Below are 20,817 nucleotides of genomic sequence, written 5' to 3'. Positions count from 1 at the left end.
CCTTTTTACTGCAACAACGTAATAAAAACCTGAAATTATGGCTTTTAGTTTTTGGTGTGCCACCCCAAGATTTTAAGTGGCACTATATGGCCACCCCTATGAATAATTTCTGGAGGAGCCACAGAGTTCACAAGACGATTAAAAACCTATAAATAAGAGTTTAAATGAAAGCAAGTTGAATAAATGTTTTTTTTTTTTTTTAATTAAAATACTCACATCAATATATTTTTTGAAAAAGTGAAAAAAAAAAAAAAGTTAATAACCCTAACCCCAAAAATCAGACTTCATAATGATATTGATCGGTTAGATTGGACCTTCACTACGCCACGCCTTCAAGTAGGAAGCCATCCCACAATCCGCTTCAGTTATTCGCAGATGGTTGCAGCGACGCATGCAGCGATCCAATGCTGGATTTAGGTTAAAAAAGTACAAAAGCTGTACCAAATACAAACAAGAAGGATTGTGATTTGTTTGAGGATTAAGGGTAAAACATAAAAACGTAAAAAGCTTTTTGTTGTAAGGCTACCGCCACATTGTCTAACAAACTATCATCATTCTTAGACATATTTACATAAAATAAATGCTAACTGCACGTTTTTTTTTTTTTTTGCTTTGAACCAAGATTGGATACCTTTTTATGTTCAAATCTATAAAGAATTCTGGGATTTAAGCATTTATTCACAAACATTTTCACCTGTCTGTTTACATATGGAGGCTGTCACAGTCCCTAACAGATGTGCATCATACTTCAACATATTTACGTAAAATAAACTCTAACTGCACGTTTATTTCTTTGCTTTTAACCAAGAACGGAGACTGTTTTACATCCATATCTATAAAGAATTCAGGGATTTAAGCATTTCGTCACAAGAATTTTCACCAGAAAAGCTCTGTTTACACCAGGCAGCCGCTAGCTATATTTACTAACATACTAGCATTGTACTTCGACTTATTTACGTAAAATAAATGTTAACTGCACGTTTATTTTATTTATTTTATTTTTTTGCGTTTAACCAAGAATCGAGACTGTTTTATGTCCATATCTATAAAGAATTCAGGGATTTAGCCATTTATTCACAAGAATTTTCACTGGAAAAGCTCTGTTGACATATGGCGGCCGCCACATTGACTGACAGACTAGCATCGAACTTTGACATATTTACGTTAAAAATTTGCTAAGTGGATAGGTTTTTTTTTTTTGCTTTTAACCAAGAATGGAGACTGTTTTACGTCCATATCTATAAAGAATTCAGGGATTTAACCATTTATTCACAAGAATTTTCACCGGAAAAGCTCTGTTGACATATGGCGGCCGCAACATTGACTGACAGACTAGCATCGTACTTTGACATATTAACGTTAAAAAATTGCTAACTGCATTGTTTTTTTTTGGGTTTTTTTTTTTGCTTTTGATTTTAACCAAGAATGGAGACTGTTTTACGTCCATATCTATAAAGAATTCAGGAATTTAACCATTTATTCACAAGAATTTTCAACGAAAAAAACTCCGTGTCAGTGATTCCACTCAGTCAGCTTTGACGGCCACGCAAAAAATGCAGGCCCCCTATTAATTGGCCCAGCGCCCCATTAATATCATTATGAAGTCAATGCCAAAAATATTCGAATACTACATGTATCTAAACACAGTATACAGTGTGTATATACACTGTATATACATATATGGCGGAAAACGCTCAGATGACTAGAAATACTGTTCTGAGACCCCCAATTTGGCCAACTTAAAAATTGTCCGATAAGCATGTGTGATAGGAAAGCTTAAAATCTTAATTTTCTGGGGGAAGAAAATTTTTGAACAGGATGGCATTTAAAAAAATTTTTTTTTTTTTTAATTTACACATCAAAACCCTAACTGGAGGCGAGAGCAGAATTAAAGACGCCATGACCTTAACTAGATATTATCGCATACTTACCTCTTTTCGATCCAAAAACTCCATGTAGCATTTATCACTGAGTGTCAAGACACAGCCGTGAATGGCCACAACTGGATTTTTGGGGGATTTTATGGGTGAAAAATAGTCATATAACAAGGGTCGCGATGTAGAAATCGCAGACATCAAGGAGTGGTCAAGATTTTTTTTTCATATATTTACCCTTTTAAACCGTTTTTTTTTTTCCATCATTTTTCTTTGTTTGGATCAGTTATTTATCATCAAACATATCGGAGAAAATGCGACAGTAACAAAAAAAATACAATTAAGCGATAGTTATGAGGTAGATATCCGTGACTCTTTACAGACACCCTTTCTTTTTTTTCTTTTTTTTTTTTTTTTTTTTTAATCTAATTTGTTTAAAAGTTTAAAATACGCAAGTGAATATTTTTTAAGGGTTTTTTTTTTTTATTTTAAACAAAATATTAGACATCAATTGATGATGCTAAGATAAAAATGACAGACATTTTGATTAATAAATATAATTACTTACCTTCTTTTTATGGCTAGGTTGAAACAAAAGCAGTTGCGCGACGTCTGTAAACGGGGGTTTCCGGGGTAACCCACAAATTGAAAATAGATCGGGGGCTTAATGCGCCATGAATCTGCTATGGCAGCATATTGTTCTATCAAACACAGCAGTTGTTTTGGCTTAAAATACAGCAGTTTCTTTTAAAGAGTGCAAGAGCAGAAACTGCTTTTTCAGTCTGGTCTGTGTTTTCCGCCATATATATATTAAACATACATACGAATATACACACACAGTATGAACAGTTCTATTGAAACACATACACATACTGTATATAAAACATTTAATGAATAAATAAAAGTTGATAATGAAATACTGTAGCATTATTTTTTTAAATGAATAAGCATTTTGAGTTAAGAAATAATTTAGTTTTATCTTTATGCTAGTTCTCCCCAAAAACAAAAAAAAAATCAAAATAATAAAGATTTTTTAAAATTTTTGAATACAGTAATAAATAGAAATGACACCAAATATGTGTAAATAAATCAAGATGTAACTGAATAAACCTATAGGTTTTTATTTCTAACCAAGTATTACATTTACAAAGTCCCTTTTTTTTTTGAACAAATACTTCAAAACGACATTCAGAAATTCATTTGAACATAAAGTACTCTAAGAACAGTTATCATCTAATAAAAAAAAATATGAAAACACTTTTTCTTGAGTAGAATTTTAGGTGAACTGCACTTGGGACCCCTCGAGTGCGTGCCGAGATGACGTTTTCAAGTGACATCGCCACTATTCTCTCAAACGCGGGGGCTGTTTGGTGCCGAAACTACACGGTAACAAGGGCCACTGAGTCATCTGTGTCCTGGCCCGCCCCGCCCCTGCACTTTTCACTTTAACGCTCTCTCTCCATCCGGCGCCCCTACAAAAACTTTTTAATGGTTACACGTGGAGGGTTTAGTAGCTTTATGAGGATTTATTGGGCTTTAAAATTAACACTAGAGTAAAACTCCAACCAAGAGTGGCCTAAGTACAAATCCTCAGTGAGATATTGCGCCAACTCCCATTTCTAAATTTGATGATATATAGTACAATTTACTGTCTGATTGTTAACTCAGTGGCACCACTCACTTTTGAACTTGTGTGTTTTCAAAATGGCTGTGCACATGAAATTAGACACTTGTTATGTATATATTTTTTTCATATTTCACTGTTTGGACATGGACCACTGTTGCAAAAAGATGACGTTTTTTTAAATCCCCATTTGTGAGTTTTCATACTGGTGATGCTCATTGCATTAGATTAGAATTCGATCATTTTTATATTTTCATGTTTGACGGCTGTTTGGACTTGCAGAAATCATGTTTTTTTAAAAGCCCATTTTTGTGTGTTTTCAAAATGAAATGAGACACTTTTGTTACTTTTTATTGGTTCATATTTGATATTTGCTTGAACTTGGACCACTGTCGAAAAAAAAAAAAATCATGTTTTTTTTAAATCCCAATTTGTGTGTTTTTAAAATGGTCATGCTCATGAAATTAGACACGTTATTGATATGCTACTTTTATTTGTTCATACAGTGGTTTCTCACATTTCTGCATAAAATCACCATCGAAAGTGATCTGATCTGTCAAAATCACACAGATGAAAAAACAATATCTGCTTTAACTAAAACCACCCAAACATTTTGGAGGTTTTGAAGAGAATAGTATGTTTTCCTCATTTTCCAATCGACTGACACACCTTATATTAAATAAATGGCACTTATACCAAGGTTTAAGGAAAACTAGCAGAATATATTTGCCATAAGGTATAAGAGATACATGACGCCTTCTTATCACGGATGGCCAACGCTTGCGCCATGCAACTGACTGAGCGAAAATAACTTTTTTTTTTTTTTTTAAATCCCCATTTGTATGTTTTCAAAATGGTCTTCCTCATGAAATTTGACACTTATAATAATTTTTAATCTGTTCATATTTGACAGTTATTTGAACTTGGACCACTATTGCACAAAGGCTGTTTTAATTCATGTTATTCTGTTTATAAAATGGCCACGTTCATATATTAGACCCTTATTTTGATTTTTTCATATTTTATGGTTGCTTGAACTTGGACCACTACTGCACAAAGTTTTTTTTGTTTGTTTTACGTGTGTTTGTGTGTTTTTAAAATAAATAAATAAATAGACACTTCTGTTATTTTTATTGGTTCATATTTGATGGTTGCTTGAACTTGGACCACTGTTGAAAAAAAAAATCATGTTTTTTTTGTTTTAAATCCCAATTTGTGTGTTTTCAAGATGGTCATGCTCATGAAACTGGACACGTTATTGATATGCTACTTTTATTTGTTCATACAGTGGTATGAAAAGTATCAGAACCTTTTGGAATTTCTCACATTTCTGCATAAATTCACCATCAAAAGTGATCTGATCTGTCAAAATCACACAGATGAAAAAACAATATCTGCTTTAACTAAAACCACCCAAACATTTTGGAGGTTTTGAAGAGAATAGTATCTTTCCTCGTATTTTCCGATCGACTGACACACCCAATATAAAATAAATAGCACTTATACCAAACAAGCAGAATATAGGGCATAAGAGATACATGATGCCTTCTTATCACAGAAGCCCAACGCGTGCGCCACGGAGCTGAATGAGCAAAAAGATCACTTTTTTTTTTTTAACCCCATTTGTATGTTTTCAAAATGGTCTTGCTCATGAAATTAGACACTTATGATCATTTTTAATCTGTTCATATTTGACAGTTATTTGGACTTGGGTTACTACTGCTCAAAGATAACTTTTTTTTCTAAATCATTTCCGTTTGTGTGTTTTTAAAATGGCCATGTTCATGATAATAGACACTTATTTTAACTAGCTCATATTTTAAGGTTGCTTGGACTTGGACCACAATTGCAAAACATTTTTTTAAATTGCGGTTTGTGTGTTTTTAAAATGACTGTGCTCACGATAGTAGACATTTGTATTATTTTAATTTGTTCATATTTAATAGTTCTTTGGACTTGGAGCACAATTGCACTTTTTTTTTTTTTTTTTAAAGTTGCTGTTTGTGTGTTTTCAAAATGGCTCTGCTCATTATGTTAAACACTGTAATTATTTAAATTTATTCATATTTGACCGTTGCTTGGATTTGGACCACTGTTGCAAAAAACATGTTTTTTTTTTTTAAATCCCCATTTGTGTGTTTTCAAAATGGTTATGCTCATGAAACTAGCTACTAATGTTTTTTTTTTCCATATTTGGCAGCTGTTTGGACCACTATTGCGCAAATAAAACTTATTTAATTCCTTTTTGGTTTTGTATCAAATTGGCTGTGCGTATGATATTGGACACGTATACTATTTTAATTTGTTCATTTTGATAGTTGCTAGGACTTGGACCACTATTACACAAACTTTAATCCCCATTAGCGTGTTTTCAAAATGGTTCTGCTCATGAAATTAGTAGAGGAGTAAAAAAAAAAAAAAAAAAAAATCGATTATTACATGCATTGCGATTCGACACGTGACGATTCAATTACAATTCATAAAAGGTTCAAAAACAGGGATTTTCCCTCATAACTTTATGGCAGCCGCTCGTAGCAGACCGAAATTCAAGACACCTCTGCCGCGCTGGCACCGTTAACGGGCGCACGCACGGTTACTGAGAGAGATTTACTCCTTTTTAAAAGACTGGAAAATACATTTGTGTATGAGACAGGCAGGTACAGAAGCGTGACACTGCGCAAGTTATTTTTTAGAGCAAGAGGGGAAGAGAGATAGTTCGTTGCTCCTTGTCTTTCAGATGTGCAGCAGTAGATTTAAGGCATTTCAATTAAAAAATGTCCGGAGTGTGTTGCTAAGACCCGTGTGCATCTATAAGAGGTGAGTACAGGAACCCTCCTGTACTGTTTAGCCTTTATTGTTGTCGTTTTTGAGATGTTAATAGTTAGCGCCGAGCGCTAAGCTAATTAGCTGATTCGCTAGCAATATGCAGAACGTGTAAAACCATGATTAAGTACAGCGGTAACACTACAAACATGTGAAATAGTACAGAAATCTGTGAAAACAAAGTATATTGGTTCAAAGAAGGCTTATTTCTAAAGACACTTTGTTTCCAGAACATGTGGAATTCATTCCATCTGTGTAAATTTTATTGTATTGTTGAGAGAAATAAGTACTCCCTTTAAAATGGTTAATGTTTTTGCACTTTCTTGTTAAAAATAAACAGAAACGCAGCCTAAGGGCAGCTTTTTGTTGTATGGGCATGTTTCCATTGTTCCTGTTGAATCATTAGGATATTTTAAATAATGGACATAAATTTGTTTTGCTATTGTATTAATTAGTAATGTACGATGCATCGATAATCGCTATAACCGCGATCATCGTCAATACCGTGATCATCGTTCAGTAAGGGTTAGGTTTCAGTAATCGAACCGTAGCACCCCTGAATCGTAATTGAATCGAATCGTGGGATGCCTAAGATGGCACACTCCTAGAAATTAGACACGTTTAGTTTTTAAGATTTGACTGTTTGGACCACTATAGTCCAAAAATAACTTTTTGTTGGTTTGAAATATTGCGTTTTTTTTTTTTTTTTTTTTTTTTTTTTTTTTAAATCACGCTGGCAACTTACTATCATCCAACGAAAGCGAACATTAGCGGCAATTTGGTCCAGGTCCAAAATCATTCATTTGTCAAAACTGGACCCCAGAAGTTACCAATAATCTTTTTTTTTTTTAAATAAATAATAGGGCTGTCAAAATTATCGCGTTAACGGGCGGTAATTCATTTTTTAAATTAATCACGTCAAAATGTTTGACGCAATTAACGCACATGCCCCGCTCAGATTAAAATGACAGCAGTGTAATGCCCGCTTGTTACTTGTTTTTTTGTGTTTGGCGCCCTCTGCTGGCGCTTGGGTCCAACTGATTTTATGGGTTAGTACAATGAGTGAGCATGGTGTAATAATTATTGACATCAACAATGGCGAGCTACTAGTTTATTTTTTGATTGAAAATTTGACAAATTTTAATCAAACAAAAACATCAAGAGGTGTTTTAATATAAAATGTCTATAACATGTACTAACATTTATCTTTTAAGAACTACAAGTCTTTCTATCCATGGATCGCTTTAACAGAATGTTAATGTTAATGCCATCTTGTTGATTTATTGTTATAATAAACACAGTGCTTATGTACCATATGTAGAATGTATATATCCGTCTTGTGTCTTATCTTTCCATTCCAACAATAATTTACAGAAAAATATGGCATATTTTATAGCTGGTTTGAATTGCGATTAATTTTTAAGCTGTAATTAACTCCATTGAAAATTTTAATCGTTTGACAGCCCTAATAAATAACATTACAGACGAGCTATCAAGACTAGCAAACTGCTTTCAACCAACAAAAACTCAACCATGACGACACCACCAATCACATGACCCCAACGCCACACACCACCAGGCTTTTGGGGTGTCCCAATCAGGCTCACCCCCCTCCCAAAAAAACCTGGAAATGATTTTCACTCACCATTTGCGCCTCTTCATCGTCTTGATGTTGAGCGGAGGCTGCCGACTTCAGAACTGAACGAGCCCCAGAAAGAAAAAGACAGAAGGAATGTTTTAATCATGCTGTGGGAGGCCAATTTTCTTCCCACGCACACACAAACACACAGACGATGAGTCTTCCAGAAGAGAAGGGGACGTCTAAACCGGGAGGAAAAGGGAAAGACTGAAAGCAATGAGCTGTGCGGTACCAGCAGAGTCATCTCTCACTTCCTCAGACACCCCCGCTTTCGACTTATGACTTGTGAGGGTGTGTGCATATGTCATGAAAGCGAAAAACAAAAAAAGATGAGTGTGACCTATGTGCGAGAGAGGAAACAAATAGCTTCCTTTTCCCAGGGATCCCCGGAGACGGAGATCTTTTTTGGTCCGTCTCTTGGGATGAAACCGGTTTCATTTGCTGGGACATGCTTTCTCGTTGGCACCGTCTAACTGCATTATTCTAACACACTTAATATAATCAATCGGGGAATAGTATCGTTTTTCGAATTCACTGTTTGACTGTTTGTATTACTCTAACACACCCAATATAAAATAAATTGCACTTATACCATAGTTTAAGGAAAACAAGCAAAACATAGTGCACAAGAGATACATGACGCCTTCTTATCACGGAAGCCCAACGTGTAGTACGTCATGCAACCGACTGAGCAAGATTGATACCGACACGTCTGCACCACCAACTCTCGCAATCAGTTCTCCCGGATAGTCCAGAACAAATGGCGGGACGCCCTGTCCCAACAAAAGGAACACCGGAGAACGCGCAATATCCAACTGATAACACGACTGATAAGACTCCAAGAGCTCCTTTGACGCTGAGGTGGCAAAATCCACAACCCTCGTTGCCCTGACAACAGTAACTCCCGAATCCTCCTGTCCAATCCACAAATTGACAATAATACTAAACAACGCCTAAACACACCCTTCTTTCTGCCCACAGCCCGCCCCGCAAGAGCCATCAAAAAGACAATGTTTAACTAATCATTGTCATTTTTCTCAGGAACCTTTTGTTGACTTGTGATACGGTGATGTTGGATCCTCGCCCTGGTCCCTCTGTGCTGTATGATTGCTGTCGACTCAGAATAAATTGTTAACTTGTGTTTCGAAGCCTTTTTCCAGCTTTCGGAATGGAGTCAGTACAAGGGGTAAAGACTAAGCTGAATGCGCGGAGTTTGGTTTTTTTGGCCGGGTCGTTGGAGCTGCGCCAGCGCGGGGCGGGCGGTTCGGCTGGCGTGATTCTGGTAATCTGGCTAGAAGATCAGATTCCTTTATCGGGCAGCAGTGCATGCTGGGAGGCCCTATGTCCCCATGCAAACCTACACCCTTGCCTCAGATTTAGATTAGTCCTTGGATATTACAGATATTTTTCCTATTCATTTTTTTCTCAAATCACTTTTATATTACACATATTTAGTTTGAGTCTAAGGGTGCTCCAGTGTCCCCCAGAAGTGGACCCATTCTTGTATAGCCCCCAGTTTTTTTTTAAATAAAGGGACTAGCACTTCAAAAATGTTTTTTTTTCTTTAGTAGTTTAAAACAAATGTTTGAATCGAACGTTGTATCACCTAAATCAATACACATGAAAGTATAAATCAATACAGATTTATTTTGCATTGATCATTTAACCTATCAAACAATTAGGTTCCAGGGTGGTCCCCCAGGCCACCAGCGCCCCCATCAACTGGCCTTCAGGGATGGGAAAAGGGGATGCACCAACAACCCCACTCCCACCCCCGTCTGCCCACAAGTGGCAGCCCCCCAACCACGGCCACAGGACCCCCAACGGCCCACCAAGCCCCCAGGGCAGGGCAGGGTCCCCCATCGGAGCAGACGACACACTGGCGTCCAGCTAGCGACCCGTGACGGAGCGCAGTGCGGATACCCTGGCAGAGAAGAGAGGGGAAGGCGGAAGCAGGAGAATGCAAAGGAGCCCCCGCAGGGCAGCGCGAGATCAGAGCCCCGACCTCCCCGCACTCCCGCGGCCGGCAGCCAAGGCAGAGGAGAGGCCACGCCCGGGGAGCCACGCCATCAAGAAAAAGTGTGGGACCCACCTACCACCCTATTACTGTGGCTGCCAGGTGCCTGGCTGGCAGCCATTACCCAGCACCATGATGGGGTTGTGTGGGGAGGGTAGTGCAAAGTATGCATTAAAATAGAAGAGCTCAGCTTGGGGCAGTGGGACCGCTGCATGGAATTTCTATCCAGCCGCCCATCCCGACGCCCTTTGCCGGAGCTCCCCCGTGGAGTATGATGTGTGTGGTGCTTTAAAAAAGGTGCGGGAACAGCTGGGCCTGCTGTGAGGAGGTAACCATGATGTCCCCCCCCTCCCTCAATAGGTCCCATCCGTCCTACAACCTTGGTGTGTGATTCTTTAAAATCAAAGGAGCCAGGCCGGGACTATATGGCCCCGTCCCGACTCTTCCCGGAGGAATGAATGAGTATGTAGGTGCTAGCATGAAAGATATTTACAGTGCAAAGTGAGGAGTGCGTGAATTAAGAGGCAGGCTCCCACAGGCGTGGCCCCGTTCGCTAGAACCACCGGCTGCAGGGCAGGAGGAGCGCCAGGGCCCCGATCAACCCCCGCCCCAGACCACCCCTGGCGCACCCGCATCCCCCCTGCACATGATATGTTATCTTGTCTAGTCTTTTTCAGGACATCTCGTCTTGTCCAGGATGTGTTATCTTGCCTCGTCTTTTCCGGGACGTCTTGCCTCTCGTCTTGTCCGGGACGTCTTGTCCAGGAAGTGACCAGACATCTTGCCTCCGTCTTTGCCTCATCTCGTCCCGGGACGTCTTGCCTCATGCCTCATCTCGTCCCGGGAGGTCTTGCTTCATGCCTCATCTCGTCCCGGGAGGTCTTGCTTCATGCCTCATCTCGGGAGGTCTTGTCTCATCTCGTCCCGGGAGGTCTTGCCTCATCTCGTCCCGGGAGGTCTTGCCTCATCTCGTCCAGTCTTGTTCAGGTTGTCTCATCTAGTCCGGGACATGTCATTTTGTTTTGTCTGGGACGTCTCGCCTCATCTCGTCCCGGGACGTCTCGCCTCATCTCGTCCCGGGACGTCTCGCCTCTCATCTTGTCTAGTCTTGTTCAGGTTGTCTCATCTAGTCCGGGACATGTCATTTTGTCTAGTCTTGTCTGGGACGTCTCGTCACGTCTTGTTCGGGACATCTCGTCCGGGATGCCTTGACTTTACCGTTGTCCATTTTAGAAACAGCTGTCTTTGAATTGAAATCCGAATAAAATCAATTCAATTGGATTACTTTTTTTTTTTCGACTAAAATATGACTAAGATGAGTGATATCGTAAAGGCTAAGATGAAGATTAAAAGGGCTGCAAAAAACAACACTGCTATTAACCCAAATAAATAAGCCGCACTGGACTATAAACCACAGGATTGAAAATGAGGGGAAAAAAGTAGCGGTTTACAGTCTGAAAATGACGGTACATATTGCGCAGAATCCTCACGTTATTTCTTGGTAGGTGACAATACCGATGATGTCGTACAACACTACTTGTATCTCAAGTAGAGATAGATTATCGGAAATGTGACGTATAATCAAGATCAAATTGGGGGTCTCAGAGCGGAACTTCAAGTCACCCGAGTCTTTTCCGCCATATGCTCTAGAGCTGAACCACAGAGCGTCTGATTCCCAACGTTTGGGGTCTCGTTTGAGAGTGTGTGAACAACATGACTCAGGCTGAGAAGGATCTGACTCACTTCCCCCGGAATTCAAACTCTTTGAGTCTCCAGGTTACGGGGATATGAGGAAACTGGGCCTTTTTGTGCTTTTAATTAGACCACACACATTTATCACTTTGCACTGTCAGACGTGTTTTGTGTGGACTTTCGTCATATCTACATCGTAAGAGAAGCTGCACTCAAATAAGTGGGAAATCTCAAGTCCTTTTTAGCCATTTTAATGCATGAATTTTGTTCTCATTACATTCCTATTGGACACATTTGCACTTTGTTTTTAAAATTTTTTCAAATTATACAACTACTGAGGCGCTCACAGGCCCACAAGTGTCATTCATTGGACATCACGCTATCACATGACTTGAATCAATCTTGCTGGCCATTTTTACTTCAATGAATGTTTTTTTTGTAAATAAATTAGCGCGGAAAAACATACAGTGGTATGAAAAAATATCTGAACGTTTTGGAATTTCTCACATTTCTGCATAAAATCACCATCAAATGTGATCAGATCTTTGTCAAAATCACACAGATATAAAAACAGCATCTGCTTTAACCCACCCAAACATTTATAGGTTTTCATATTTTAATGAGGATAGCATGCAAACAATGACAGAAGGGGGAAAAATAAGTGAACCCTCCGGCTAAGGAGACTTAAAGAGCAGTTGAAACCAATTTTTGCCAAACATTTTAAGTCAGGTGTGTGCCCAATCACTGATGAGTGGTTTAAAGCTGCCATGTCCGCTATAAAACACACACCTAGTAAGAATTGTCTTGATGAGAAACATTTTCTGATGTGCATCATAGCTTGGTCAAAAGAGCTGTCTGAAGCAGGCCATTTGGGGGCCCTATGCAAAATAATGCAAAGGGGCCCATATTTTGGGCCCAGCATTTCGTCACAGTGTACTGTGAAACCCATACATGCAATCCAACCTATACGTCCATATTTTGTATATTAATCAGATTTTGTTGCACTGCATACTTCAAACTTCTCACCCCAAATGATTGTCTGTACTTACAGTAGATAGCGCCAAACCTTTTTCTAAAAGAGGAAAGAAGTAAGGAAGAACTTATATTTTTTTAAGCTTGTAATCAAGTATCAAAACTCACAAAAGGCAAATAAAGCAAACTGTAGTAAACAAAATAGAATATAAATTTTAAAATTGCCAGATTGAGGGCCCCTTAGTGGTCAGGGGCCCTAAGCAGCTGCATAGACTGCATATTGGCTGGGCTGGCCCTTGTCTGAAGACCTGTGATCAAGGATTTTTTATTTGTATAAAGCTGGGAAAGGATACAAAACCATCCCTAAAAGTTTGGAAGTTCATCAATCGACAGTCAAAGAAGTTGTCTACAAATGGAGAGAGTTTGGCACTGTTGCTTCTCTCCCAAGGAGTGGCCGTCCACTATAGATGAGGCCAAGAGCTCAGCGCAGAATACCCAGAGAAGTAAAAAAGAACCCTAGAGTGTCTGCTATAGACTTACAGAAATCACTGGCACAGTCCAATCTCTCTGTTCACACATCTACTAAATGTAAAACTATGGCCAAGAATGGTGTTAATGGGAGGACTTGGTCTAAACAAAAAACAAAAAACATTGTTGCTCATTTAATGTTCGCAGAAAGGCACTTGGACACTCTACAGAGGTTTTGGTAAAATATTTTGTGGAGTATTTGAATTTTTTGGGAGCAACACATAACGTCATGTGTGGAGGAAAAATGGAACAGCTCACCAACATCAATACCTCATCTCCACCGTGAAGCATGATGGAGGGAGCATCATGATTTGGGGCTGTTTTGCTGCCTCAGGGCCTGGACAACTTGCAATCATTAATGGAAGAATGAATTCAAATTTTTATCAGAATGTTTCTCAGGAAAACCTGAGGCCAACTGTCAGACAGTTGAAGCTAAAAAAGTGCATGGATGCTGCAACAAGTCAATGATCCAAAACACAGAAGTAAATCAACTTCAGAATGGTTTCAGAAGAACAAAATACACGTTCTGGAGTGGGCAAGTCAACGTCCAGACTTGAACCCCATTGAGATGCTGTGGCATGACCAAAAGGCAATGATTCACACCAGACCTCCCAGGAATCTGACTGAACTACAGGAGCTTTGTCGAGAAGAATGGGTCCTGATCGATGTGCCAAACTGATCTGCAGCTACAGGATGCGTCTGGTTGAAGTTATTGCTGCCAAAGGCTGGGGCACAAAATATTAAATGTAATGGTTCACTTACTTATTTTCCCCCTTCTGTCTTTGTTTGCATACTAACCTGATTAAAATGTGAAAACCTCTAAATGTTTGGGTGGTTTTAGTTAAAGCACTTTTTTCATCTGTGTGATTTTGACAAAGATCAGATCATATTTGATGAGGGTTTTAGGCAGAAGTGTGAGAAATTCCAAAAGGTTCTGATACTTTTTCATACCCATTTCCAAAGTATTATTAAACTGATATATATAATGTTTTTTAAACATTGCCAATGTAATAATTATAACATAAATGAGATTTATATAAAGAAAAACAACGATGTATACATGCATGTATCTTAACATTTATCCATAAAATACTGTATTTGTTTGTTTTAATTGAAGGAAAAATCCGCGATGGACTGAGGTCGCGAAGTAGCGAGGGATCACTAATGTATATTTATAAAAGTGTAGTTCTCCTTGTGAACATCAGATGGCTGCAGAGATCATCTTGCAACATGTGACGCCACCTTTCTACCGCTAAGTGGCGCTGTTGGACACCTTTTCAAAGTGCTGTATAACTACAGTACTGTGTAAACAATTTCCATCTTAAAATCTACATAAATAACGTTAAACTTTCACCGACTTTTTGATAGCAAATTTGCTGAAAGCAGCTGTTGGTACAAGAAAAATATTTCAGTATGTGCATATGTACATGTGCAAATATTTCATGTTAGGGCAAACAGTCACACTGTGGAATATGATATGCGCGTGTACTCAATGCAAACATTGACATATCGCCTTCAGCAGAATTGTCCTTTTCATTGCAGGTTGGTGATTAGGAAGTTATGCAACAGCCGGTTGCCATTGACGGCGATAGAAGTCCACTCCATTTTGATAAGGAGGCCGAGTGTCAAAATAGGTTGGACTGTTGCTGTCAGTAGCAGTAAAATAATCATTCACGCGCATATTAACCTCACATCCGGTGTGTGCGAGAAAACCGCATGAATGAAGTTTAAAAAAAAAAAAAAAAAAAGTGGGTTAAAAAAAAAGCCCATATGACGCATCGTGTAAATCATAGAATGATTAAAAGAGAATATATTTTTTGAATTACTTTTAAAAATATATATGACATTTTCTTTCAGCTTCTCAATGTTGCCTTTGCGTACAAAAGCTTCCCTTTACTTGTACTGTAATAACACAAGATTCATTGATTTTGACGAGCTAGTACCATTTCCTGTTTCAAAGTCGTTTTTCCCTCCAAATTAATTCAAATCGAAGCGTCAAATTAATCTTTTCTCGTTATATTCCTCTTTGTTGCACGTTAAAAACATGCTAAAAACAACTAAAACTCCTTCTTGACCCGCATTTTGTAGTTTACGATAACATTTGAACGCAGCACAATCGGTTTTCTTTTGCTTGAACAGTTTTCAAACTTTTAAAATTTGTCTTCGAGTTCTAATTTAATTGTTATCTGGCGTAAATTTCCACAAAACCGTGGGCGGAAAATAAAAGCTAGCACGGAAAAGAGCGAACTAACAACTACATTCCAGGAATGTCACAAGATTCCACGCGGCATTCCACGCGCTGACGTCACACCCAACTGATTACAAGGAGGAATCAGCTGTGCTGCGTTTGTGCACTCGGCCCAGCAGGAAAATGTAACTTCCGTGAATTGAAGCGCTTTTTTGAATCGAAAGAAAAGCAAAGAGGAAGCAAACGTTCTCACACACATAAAAGCGAGCTTGAAATTAATTTAAAAATAAATAACTTACCTCACTTGAGAAGCTACTTTGGCCCAGAACGTTCTTTATTTTGCTTTCTTTTTTAAACTGAGCACGCACACCGCGCGTTTCCTTTCCATTTTTGCAGCGCGAATTGTAAAATAAAAGCGCCAAACTCTGCAAAAATACTAGTGCTCATTTCCTGCCTGCAGTTTTGGCTTGCGCTTATCGTTCGGCAGTCAGACGCCATTCAAGTGAAGCAACAAAGTGCAAATATCAACTACTGAGGCGCTCGCACGCCCACAAGCACCTCCACCCATGAATGGAGACACGCCATTCATTGGGCATGCTGCTGTCACGTGACGAATTCAAGCCGCTGGCCACTTTTACTTCAATGAATTCCGCATGTTTATGTCTATAATTTAAAAAATGTCACAAGACAAGCAAAAAAAAAAAAATCGTTTCAAATTATAATTTCCATTTTCTAAAGATATGAAAATATAATTTGAAGAGCAAAATCGGTGGGGGGAAAAAAGCACTATCATACTGAATATAACAATAAAACGGCAGAAATAACCTGTAATAACATTCATAAAAAATATATTTTGTTTTCAACAAACTAAAAAAAGGAATTGGAAAAAATTTAAATTAAAAATATTTGCCGTCTTTAAAAAAGAAACTTTTTTACGGTGCTTTAAAGACCCCACGTGATTGAACAGGCTGGCGTGATCATAGAAAAGCAAGCTAGCGTCTGATTGGTGTACTGGAGTCATGTGATTATTATTGAGACATCTCATTTGTGAAATTAGTAGCACTACTCTTGGCATCGCTGGCAAAAAAAAAAAAAATCAAATACGAAGAATCAAGAGGAAAAATGTAATGCCTGTTGTGTAGCCCAAAGTACAGTGGTATGAAAAAGTAAATTTCTCAAATTTGTGCATAAAATCACCATCAAATGTGATCTGATCTTTGTCAAAATCACACAGATGAAAAAACTGCTTTAACTAAAACCACCCAAACATTTATAAGCTTTCATATTTTAATGAGGATAGTATGCAAACGATAACACATGGAGAAAAATAGGTACAGTGCCTTGCAAAAGTATTGGGCCCCCTTGAACCTTGCAACCTTTCGCCACATTTCAGGCTTCAAACATAAAGATATAAAATTTTAATTTTTTGTCAAGAATCAACAACAAGTGGGACACAATCGTGAAGTGGAACAAAATTTATTGGATAATTTCAACTTTTTTAACAAATAAAAAACTGAAAAGTGGGGCGTGCAATATTATTCGGCCCCCTCGCGTTAATACTTTGTAGCGCCATCTTTTGCTCCGATTACAGCTGCAAGTCACTTGGGGTATGTTTCTATCAGTTTTGCACATCGAGAGACTGACATTCTTGCCCATTCTTCCTTGCAAAACAGCTCGAGCTCAGTGAGGTTGGATGGAGAGTGTTTGTGAACAGCAGACTTCAGCTCTTTCCACAGATTCTCCATTGGATTCAGGTCTGGACTTTGACTTGGCCATTCTAACACCTGGATACGTTTATTTTTGAACCATTCCATTGTAGATTTGGCTTTATGTTTTGGATCATTGTCCTGTTGGAAGATAAATCTCCGTCCCAGTCTCAGGTCTTATGCAGATACCAACAGGTTTTCTTCCAGAATGTTCCTGTATTTGGCTGCATCCATCTTCCCGTCAATTTTAACCATCTTCCCTGTCCCTGCTGAAGAAAAGCAGGCCCAAACCACGATGCTGCCACCACCATGTTTGACAGTGGGGATGGTGTGTTCAGGGTGATGAGCTGTGTTGCTTTTACGCCAAACATATCGTTTTGCATTGTGGCCAAAAAGTTCAATTTTGGTTTCATCTGACCAGAGCACCTTCTTCCACATGTTTGGTGTGTCTCCCAGGTGGCTTGTGGCAAACTTTAAACGAGACTTTTTATGGATATCTTTGAGAAATGCCACTCTTCCATAAAGGCCAGATTTGTGCAGTGTACGACTGATTGTTGTCCTATGGACAGACTCTCCCACCTCAGCTGTAGATCTCTGCAGTTCATCCAGAGTGATCATGGGCCTCTTGGCTGCATCTCTGATCAGTTTTCTCCTTGTTTGAGAAGAAAGTTTGGAAGGACGGCCGGGTCTTGGTAGATTTGCAGTGGTCTGATGCTCCTTCCATTTCAATATGATGGCTTGCACAGTGCTCCTTGAGATGTTTAAAGCTTGGGAAATCTTTTTGTATCCAAATCCAGCTTTAAACTTCTCCACAACAGTATCTCGGACCTGCCTGGTGTGTTCCTTGGTTTTCATAATGCTCTCTGCACTTTAAACAGAACCCTGAGACTATCACCGAGCAGGTGCATTTATACGGAGACTTGATTACACACAGGTGGATTCTATTTATCATCATCGGTCATTTAGGACGACATTGGATCATTCAGAGATCCTCACTGAACTTCTGGAGTGAGTTTGCTGCACTGAAAGTAAAGGGGCCGAATAATATTGCACGCCCCACTTTTCAGTTTTTTATTTGTTAAAAAAGTTTAAATTATCCAATAAATGTTGTTCCACTTCACGATTGTGTCCCACTTGTTGTTGATTCTTGACAAAAAAATTAAATTTCATATCTTTATGTTTGAAGCCTGAAATGTGGCAAAAGGTTGCAAGATTCAAGGGGGCCGAATACTTTTGCAAGGCACTGTAAGTGAACCATTACATTTAATATTTAGTAACCCCCCCCCCCCCAGCAATAAACAGATTCTTGCTATAGCTGCATATCAGTGTGGCACATCGATCAGGACTCATCTTGGCCCATTCTTCTCTACAAAACTGCTGTAGTTCAGTCTGATTACTGGGATGTCTGGCATGAATTGCTGTCTTTAGGTCATGCCACAGCATCTCAATGGGGTTCAAGTCTGGAGTTTGACTTGGCCACTCCAGAACGTGTATTTTGTTCTTGTGCAACCATTCAGAAGTTGATTTACTTCTGTGTTTTGGATCATTGTCTTGTTACAGCATACATCCTCTTTTTAGCTTCAACTGTCTGGCAGACGGCCTCAGGTTTTTCTTTTGAATTCATTCTTCTGTTAATGATTGCAAGTTGTCCAGGCCCTGAGGGAGTAAAACAGCCCCAAATCATGATGCTCCCTCCACCATGCTTCACGGTGGGGATGAGGTGTTGATGTTGAGGAGCTGTTCCATTTTTCCTCCACACATGACAATTCAACTTTGGTTTTATCAGTCCACAAAATATTTTTGCTAAAAATTCTGTGGAGTGTCTTTTTGCGAAAATTAAACGAGCAACGATTTTTTTTTTTTTTTAAAGACAGCAGTGGCTTCCTACGTGGAGTCCTCCCATGAACACCATTCTTGGCCATAGTTTTACATATAGTTGAGATATTGGACTGTGCCAGTGATTTCTGTAAGTCTTTAGCAGACACTCTAGTGTCCTTTTTTCCCACTGAGTATTCTGCGTTGAACTCTTGGTGTCATCTTTGGTGGACGGCCACTCTTTGGGACAGAAGCAACAGCGCCAAACTCTCAATTTGTAGAAAACTTCTCTGACTGTCAATTGATGAACATCCAGACTTTTATAGATGTTTTTTATCCTTTCCAAGCCTTATGCAAATCAACAATCCTTGATCGCAGGTCTTCAGACAGCTCTTTTGACCGAGCCATGATGCACATCAGACAACGCTTCTCATCAAGACAATTCTCACCAGGTGTGTGTTTTATAGTGGGCAGGGCAGCTTTAAACCACTCATCAGTGACTGGGCACACGCCTGACTGAAATTGTTTGGTAAAAATTGGTTTCAATTGCTCTTGAAGTCTCCTTAGGCAGAGGGTTCACTTACTTATTTTTCCCCCTTCTGTCATTGTTCGCATGCTATCCTGATTACAATATGAAAACCTATAAATTTTTGGGTGGTTTTAGTGAAAGCAGACACTGTTTTTTCATCTGTGTGATTTTGACAAAGATCAGATCACATTTGATGGTGATTTATGCAGAAATGTGAGAAATTCCAAATGGTTCAGATACTTTTTCATACCACTGTATGTTCATAAGTAGCAAAATAATGCATTTGTTGTTTGTTCTTCTCTTCTGTCTGCGTCCTTCCTTTCTGTCCCCAATAGCATAACCCCTTCCTGTTCACCGCTTTCTCCTAATAAATAAAACATAATGAACAACCACGATGGGAGTATATCGAACGCCAAAGTGATTCATTAAAACTTCTAAGACCATATAGGACACTAAGATTCATGTTCTCCATGTCTAAGCAGCTGAATAAGGTTAAAAAAAAAAAAAAAAAAAGGTGTCCTAGTCAAAATCGATTGGGCGTCTAGCACAGTCAATGGCAGCCAATGAGTTAAAAAAAAATAAAATAATTTAAAAAATGTTGAAAAAAAAAGTGGGGCAAAGTACTGAACCCTGTGGTACACCATGTACCGCTAACATTGTATTCATGTATTTTTTTTTAAGTTTCAAGCTAACTAAAAACTCAAAAGCTACTATAATATGCAAAATATAAGCAAAACAGTGGCGCAAAGTACTCAGTCCAAACAGCAAGTATTTGTGCTTTATTTCCATTTCTTAATATGATTTTAATGTTAAAGAAATGAGCATTTTTTTCCTGTCAAAACTGCAAACCAGAAGCCATTTTAAGACAGTAAAACTAGCGATGGCAGGCGCGCTTATCTGACTTCCTCCCGGTATGCAGATATCATGAAAAGTAGCTGCGAGCCGGCGCTCATTTTCTTGTGTTCACAGAGGAAGTCAAAGAAGAAGTAGTAGCAGATGGGCGAAACGTTGGCCGCGCTTTACACTTCGTTTTAAAAAAAGGTCAATTGCACTTCTCCATTCTTCAGCAGAATATTAAAATGACCTGGTTTTGAGTAGCTGGAATAGAGAGAGGTGACGTGATGAGGTGACGTACTGTAAGGTGCACATTTTATTTTGAGTAGCTGGAATAGAGAGAGGTGACGTGATGAGGTGACCTACTGTAAGGTGCACATTACATTAAAATTACCTGGTTTTGAGTAATTGGAATCGAGAGAGGTGACGTGATGAGGTGACCTATTGTAAGGTGCACATTAGTGCGATTGATGGTTAAAGACGTAGCATCAAATCATCCTTCTGCTGTGGATTTCAGTGATTTTATCACTAGTAGACGTCTAAAGCATTTGAAGTGGGAGGGTGGCAGCGAACATT

General features: G+C 38.9%; 1 protein-coding gene across 2 annotated transcripts in view; it reads right to left on the bottom strand.

Annotated features, from left to right (window-relative positions):
- Window positions 1-15,854, bottom strand: part of LOC130923394 (uncharacterized) — a 147,212-nt gene extending 131,358 nt beyond the window's left edge. For both annotated transcript variants that reach the window (XR_009064699.1, XM_057849072.1), the window contains exons 1-2: window positions 15,657-15,854; window positions 7,967-8,019 (exon numbers count right to left, since the gene is read on the bottom strand). The gene's annotated coding sequence lies outside the window, so the exon portion shown is untranslated. The remainder of the gene's footprint in view (window positions 1-7,966; window positions 8,020-15,656) is intronic.
- Window positions 15,855-20,817: the final 4,963 nt, after the last annotated feature.

This window comes from Corythoichthys intestinalis, chromosome 10 (genome assembly GCF_030265065.1).
Source record: "Corythoichthys intestinalis isolate RoL2023-P3 chromosome 10, ASM3026506v1, whole genome shotgun sequence".
Classification (NCBI taxonomy): Eukaryota; Metazoa; Chordata; class Actinopteri; order Syngnathiformes; family Syngnathidae; genus Corythoichthys; species Corythoichthys intestinalis.
Note: the sequence above shows the minus strand (reverse complement) of the source record. Positions and strands in the feature narration are given on the sequence as shown.